General features: G+C 42.5%; 1 protein-coding gene across 1 annotated transcript in view; it reads left to right on the plus strand.

Moving 5' to 3' along the window:
- Positions 1-2,400: 2,400 nt before the first annotated feature.
- LOC105309241 (vesicle-associated membrane protein 7-like) overlaps positions 2,401-6,934 on the plus strand; it is a 41,841-nt gene continuing 37,307 nt past the window's right edge. Inside the window, exon 1 of the mRNA XM_011385359.2 lies at positions 2,401-2,551. The gene's annotated coding sequence lies outside the window, so the exon portion shown is untranslated. The remainder of the gene's footprint in view (positions 2,552-6,934) is intronic.

Below are 6,934 nucleotides of genomic sequence, written 5' to 3' on the forward strand. Positions count from 1 at the left end.
GGAAGGGTGAATGAATGAATGCCACCTACAGGAGCAGGCTTGAACACAGGGTGTGTTGACGGGAGAAGTAGAATATAAAGCAGGAGAGGTAGAGAGAGGTTGTTTCATGGAGAGCCTCGAATCTTAAATTCTATGCTCTATATAATGGGGAGCCAAAGAAGGTTTTAAGTAGAATTTTGAAGCGATTAGGTTTAGTTTTACATACCTATCATCTCAAGTGACAAGGCAGGGGTGGTAAAAGAGATACCGTGGGTACAGAGATGTTAATTCCAATTTCTAGTGCCCAGATCATTTTGGTCACGAGTCTCTGAATGTACTTCAGTTTCTCTGTGGCCCATCCAGACCAGATAACAATAACTAAGGTATAGTATACCCTGCACATATCAGAGTAGAACCATGTGTATAGTGCCTCATGATCATTCCCATAGTTTTGTCATGCTTGGAAAAATACCTAGGAATGGAGTGGGGGTAACTCGCACGAAATATCTCATCATTTCTTGTTTTTCTCTTTTTTCTCTAAATGTAAACTAAATAAAGTAAATGCTAGCTATCGTTGTGTTAGACCCAATGAAGGAGAACTGGTGACAAACACAATGCTTGCTCAATAAATACCTACTATCCTTGCGTGCTTACTCTCTGCCTGGTGCTATTGTTTATCGATCATTGCAATGATCCTTGAATATAGGTACTACTATTATCTTCATTTTAAAGATGAGAAAACTGAAGCTTAACAAGTGAAATATTTTGGCAGATAGAATTAATATAGCCTGGTGATTGTTTGGATGTGAGCACTGAGGGAGCAAAAGCATTCAAATTGATACCCAGTTTCCCAGTCTGGACAACTGATTGCATGGTCGTGCCAGTCACCGAAATGGGATTACAGAAAGAGGAGCAGATTTTGGAAGAGGGAAGAGTAGAACTATATTAGGCCAACTGAGTACTACATTAACTTTTAGGTGCCTGCAAGAGATGCCCAGCTGTCATTAGCTATTTCAGTCTGAGTTACAGTAGTCCTGTCTGGGCTTCCTATATGTGGGAATAATCAGCATATTGATGACAACCAAAGCAATGGTAATGGTTCAGGTCGCCCAAGAAAAGTGTGAAGAATAAGAAAAGAAGAGAATCTAGGGCAGAGTCCTATGGAACATGAACATTTCAAAGGAAATCTGTCACAGAAGTGGAGAACCAGTAGAGCGCAACATCTTAGAAAGAGCTAAGAGACTAGAGGATGCTATGATGTGAATAATTGTGCTCCCTGCCCAAATTTACATTTTTGAGCCCTGATCCTCAAGTGATGGTATTTGGAAGTAGGACCTTTGGGAGGTAATTAGGTCACAAGGATGGAGCCCTCATGACCGGGATTAGTGCCCTTATAAGGGATGTGAAAGAAATGATGTTTCTCCACCTTGTGAGGATACAGCAAGAATGCAGCAATCTGCAAGCCAGGAAGCAGGTCCTTACCAGAAGCTGACCATAATGGCACCCGGGTCTGGAATGTCCTGGCCTCCAGAAGTGCGAGAAATAAATTTCTGTTGTCTAAGCCATCCAGTCCATGTTATTTTGTTAAAGCAGCCCAGACTAAGACAGAAGGTTTCAAGAAGGAGGGGAATAATCAATGTAAAATCCTGCAGAATAGAAATATGGTAATGGTCGAAAGTGTCCATTTGTTTTAGCAACACTGTTGAGATTTTTGACTGGAAAGGAAAGGTAGAAGAAAGACTACAAGGCTAAGTCTGTATGTGGTGAGGGATTTCGGGGGTGTGGGGTTGAGAAAGGTGATTCTGGAATATTTTAGATGATAGAAACTTTGACAATCTTTAAATGCTGTTAATGAAGAGCGAATAAGTAGGGAGCCATTGACGAGTCCGGAGACAGAAATGTTTATCAGTGGAGCTAGTCTCAGAGTCGGCAAGAGGGAATGGTGATGTAAAGCAGATGGGGGAACTTAGATCAAAGTAGAGTAGTAGTAGCAGTAGTAGCAATAGTAGTAGCTGTTGTTGTTATTGCAAAAGAATGGGAGAAAAGACTGCTGAGGGGTCCAATGAGGTTAGCAATTTTCATGGCGAAGTAGAAGGAGGTCCTATCGGATGAATTCTATTTTGTCTGTGAAGTAACAGGTGATGTAACCTGCTGAGACTAGACGGGGAGATGGTGGGGGCAAGATCAGCTCTTCATCTATCCTGCCGACTCAATGCCGGTAGCCTCTGTGGCCCTGCATCCTCTCGTTTTCTCCATGGAACAGCGCTTAACGTTTACAGCTGTTGACTGAACGTATGACAGTCTCAGCGTAGGCCAGTAGGAACTACCACTCCCAGAATGCAGTGCGGCCCCTAGGAAATGCGACGGCTGAGAACGCACAGGCCCTTCCCCTCCGTCGCTCCCATTGGAGGAGCGCTCACATTCCCAGGAGGCCACGCGCGGGCGGCGCTCTGTACCCGGAAGCCCGCGGTGTCCGGTCCCAGCCTTCTCTGGGAGCGGGCGGTGGGCAACGCCGGGGTGACCCGCGCCCCTCGTTCTTGAGCCCGCGCGCTCTGAGAGGGTGCTCGGACAGGTAAATGGAGCGGGGCGCGCTCGGCGGAAGGCGGGGAAACGACGGCGGAGGGAGGGCACAGGTGTCTACCGGAACGTACACCGGTGGGACGAGCAGGCAGTGCAAGGGTGACTAGCTTCTCTAGTGTCAACAGTTCGAATTGTCGGGCATGTCCATTTGGGCGAAGTGCCTTTTCTGCCGCTGAAATGGCCTCGAGTTAAAGAGCGTGAGTGCGTCACTTAAGTTGTTACAGAAGGGAAAAAAAATGTTAACTTTCCCTCAGCTCGCCTTCTGCAAGACCTTTCTGTAGCATTTGAGTCTCATGATATCTCTTGAGTCTTCTGAAAACTCTCCACGCCCTTGTTTCGGTGACGTCACTTTTTGCTTCACCTCCTTGTGAACCTCTACCAGGGGTTCTAGTCCTCTGCATGCCCTTCCTCCACTGCTCACTGTTGACAGGTTTCTTCCTGGGTTCGGGTAAGAACTCTTATCTCCGCCCAGACCTATTTTCTCGGCGTTAGAGCTGTATGATGTCATTATTGTTATTGGCCAATATTTAACAAACTCTGACCATGTAATAGAGTCTTTGGTACATGCTTTGTTATCTCTCTCTACCGTAACTCTCACAGTCAATCATCAGACCCTTTTCTGTCTTCTTAATTGCTCTCAACGACCTGCACCTTCATTGTCCCACCCTGGAACCCTTAGGATACTGTCATGTTTAGGACATTCTCTCCCTAGGAATAGCTGTGGCTGAGAGCATACCCACTTACATATTTAGTAGATGTTTATCGAACATCTACTATGTGCTAGACACTCATTTCTAAGTGCAAGGGATGTAGCTGGAAACGACACATAGGACATCAGTACTCAGTGGCTTACATGTTCGTGTGTGGGAGCAAACAGGAAGGATCAAGATCATCACATATGGTTGTGGTTAATGTAAAATAAAACAGGGGGTTGGCTTGACAGGGTAAGCTCCTATTCTGAGAAAGCCAGAGAGATTGGGTTGGGTCTCAGAAAAGAACATCACCCTAAAAGAATTTTTATAATACCAACAAAATAGTCTTAATCTGTGACCAGACTTAAGGCTTTTCATAAACACCTCTTCTCCTCTGTCACATTAATGTTTGTTCTGCATTCTTCTCTGTCCGCCACAGTTATTACATCAGAATTTGTGGTTTATCCGTCGTTGGCTTATTTCCTCCTAAGGCCCAGACAGAAGACTCGGGGATTGGAATATTCTCAGCTCAACTGCTCTCTCTGTCTTACTCAGGGAGATAGTTGGTAATCAAAATATTCTTCTTGCCAGGTTCTACTGAGTATAAAATTATCTATCATTTATAGTACATTTAAAAGCAAAACATGAAATAGAAAAACTATTTGATCCAATCCAAATTACCTAATTTATACAAGGCCTTCTTTATATAAGGCTATTAGACATCCTTAAACCTCATCATTCACCAAACGTGGACCATTCCATTTCGTCAGGCTAGTTTATGTACCTTCCCTAGCTTGTTCTCATTCCTGTGTCTTCTCTTGTTCCATAGTTCCCTCTTAAAATGAGTTCCCTTTCCTGACCACCTTGCATCTGCCCCCCGCCTCGTTTAATTCAATGGGCCAATTTAATAGTATACCCCATGATTCAAGGGTGGAAAAAAAAACTAATACCCGTGTATATTTCCTATGAAACATTCAGCTCATGAACTGTTGCAGGGATTAGCATAATACATCCCCTTGCAATAATATAGTGATACAGAATACTTTCTTTTTATTTCGTATCGACTCTTACCATGTGCTACATAAGGAGTTAATTCTTCCACTTTTTTTCTGTTTCAACAGTTGTGCAACCTTTATTTATACAGCACATTATGGTATCATTTGGTTCCCACTTGGTACAGACACATCTTTGAAGATTATAGTCTCCTTAGCCTGAGATAATATATGTGTTCATGTTATTCTGCCACACTGTCATTTTCAGAATGTCAGATAAAAGTCTCAGTTCTTAAAAATTTTTCCATGCAGATATCTTTCACTTGTAGATTGTTCCTGCAAAAGATGAATGTTATCTTTGTAACCGATTAAAAAACACAACAAGAATACAAGAGTGCTTGAGTCATAATTATCATTATGATTTTAGGATATGCCAACCTAAGAGCAGCCAGACATGCTTCCAAGACATTAAAAATTAAGCATTGTCATTTTAGGGAATTTTTGCCCACCTTCATAATGCTAATGGAGCACTGAATTGTGTGCCATCACTCATTTCTAAGGTACACGTGTAGATGATCCAGAATATTCATATAGATTTTTACATTTTATCAAAATAAAAATACAAAAGTTAAAAACATCTCAGGACACGTAGACTCTAGTGTGAGAAACATGAACTTGGCTTTTTTCCCTATCAGTTCCCTGAAACTTTTCAGCCTCCGCTTGAAGATGCCTCCACTGGGAGAGAGCATTTGCATGATCTCTGTGCTATTTTGTTAGCATTTTTTTGAAATACAGGCAATCCGTTGCTTACAAATGGTTATATTCCCAAGGTTCCTTTGTCAGATTATTTTTTGAAACTCTGGATGCCAGTTCCTCTATGAACAGTGGTATTTATGACATTTCCGTTGTTATGCCAACTAGTAGCATCTTACTTAATCTTTAATTTAATAAACTTAACGACCTTCACCACAATTTATAATAATTCCTCTATTTAAAAAAAAAAACCTACATTCGGAATTTGCATTTGGATTCCTTCATGGCACAGCTCTTTTTGGAATTTCAGCACCTAGAATAAAAATGTCGTTTCCTTGGAACCTTCTTGGCAATGGAAACAGGCCTTTCGAATTCCAGGCTCTTGGAGGTTGCCCTTCTGGCCCATTGCTGTAAGGACTCTTAAATGAGTAAGGATGGAGAGGGGAGCAAGTTGGGGTGACGGGAGTATGTGGAGAGTGATTTGGGAGGAAGAGTTAGTTTCTAAGATGGGGATTTATTGTGTCCTCAAGAAAGATCCATTGACGTCTGATCCCTGGGACCTGGGGACGTGACCTTATTTGGAAATGGGGTCTTTGCACAGGCAGTAATTAAGAAGTGAGCTAAAATGAGGTTGTACTGGAGTAAGTGTCCTTGCAAGAAGAGAGACAGAGAATGCCATGTGAAGGGGTGGACACACATGGAGAACATCACGTGACTGTGAAGGTCAAAGGGCTCCAGCTGCAAGCTGAGGAAGACCATGGGTTGCCAGCTAACCACCAGAAGCTAGGAAGACACAAGGAAGGATTCTCCTCAACAGATTTCCGATTGAGCAGGGCCCTGCAGACATCTCGATTTTAGGCTTCTGGCCTCCAGAACTATGAGACAGCAAATTTCTGTTGTTTTAAGCCTTGTGGCTTTTGGTACTTTCTTAGGGCAGCCACAGGAAACTCACACGGGATTCTTAGCAGGAATGGAGTAGAATTGGGATGATGGCGCTGGACCAAGCAAGGAGTGAGTAAGAGAACAGGGAAGAACAGTGTTAAGACAGTTTTCCTTTCTATTCCATTATCTCAAAAGAAAAAAAAAAATTCTTCTTTTCTCTCTCTCGGGTATCCTTCCATTCTTTTTCTTCTTGAATATTATATTTATATAGCACTCATGGTTGAGTAGACATTCACATACCACTAATAATTAGCAATGCCAGGTTTTCTGACTTCAAATGCAGTATCATTTCTGCCACGGTTGTTTCTATTATTCCAGTACTCAAGACATTACAGATTCTATTGCAAGAGAGCTACAGTGGAGGCAGGCGAGACGATTATAAGGTGGGATTTTTAGCAATATAGGAGAGAGTAAGAAATTCCCGTTAGTGATATCTGAGAGGAAAGTAAAGTTCCTGTTGCTCAGATGTTTAACTGTCAGGCATTTTTTTTTTAATTGGGACTGCTTTTGTTGAACAAAACGCTGTTCCCTATCACTTATATCCATCTTTCTCAGTTATATGCTGAATAATGCACTCGCTGTTCCAGGTGGCTGTGCTTTACCGAAACGCGAAGACTGTTGTCACATTCCCTCTAAGTCTTCTCTTTTTCATGTTAAATGTTTTCTGCTTCCTTTAGCCATTCTTCCAGTGATACCGTCTCCAGGTCTGTCGCCCATACCGTTGCCCTCTTGTGCAATCTTGAAAAATGATACCCAGAACTAAACTCAGCATCCCGTTTCCGTTCTAACCACCGCAGAGGATAATGGCAGTTGTACTTAAAGAGATCGAGATACCCCGTTTCTCAGTGCGATTTAAGATTACATAAGCATTTTAAGCAATCACCTCATGTCAGTTCATAATGAACCTATGGTCCTCTAAGACACTAGATATTTTTGCATTGTTGCCCAAGTCAGTTTTCTTCTCGAAGCCGCTAAGGGACTGAGGCTGCCGCGTTT

This window comes from Pteropus vampyrus, unplaced genomic scaffold (assembly GCF_000151845.1).
Source record: "Pteropus vampyrus isolate Shadow unplaced genomic scaffold, Pvam_2.0 Scaffold701, whole genome shotgun sequence".
NCBI classification, from domain to species: Eukaryota; Metazoa; Chordata; class Mammalia; order Chiroptera; family Pteropodidae; genus Pteropus; species Pteropus vampyrus.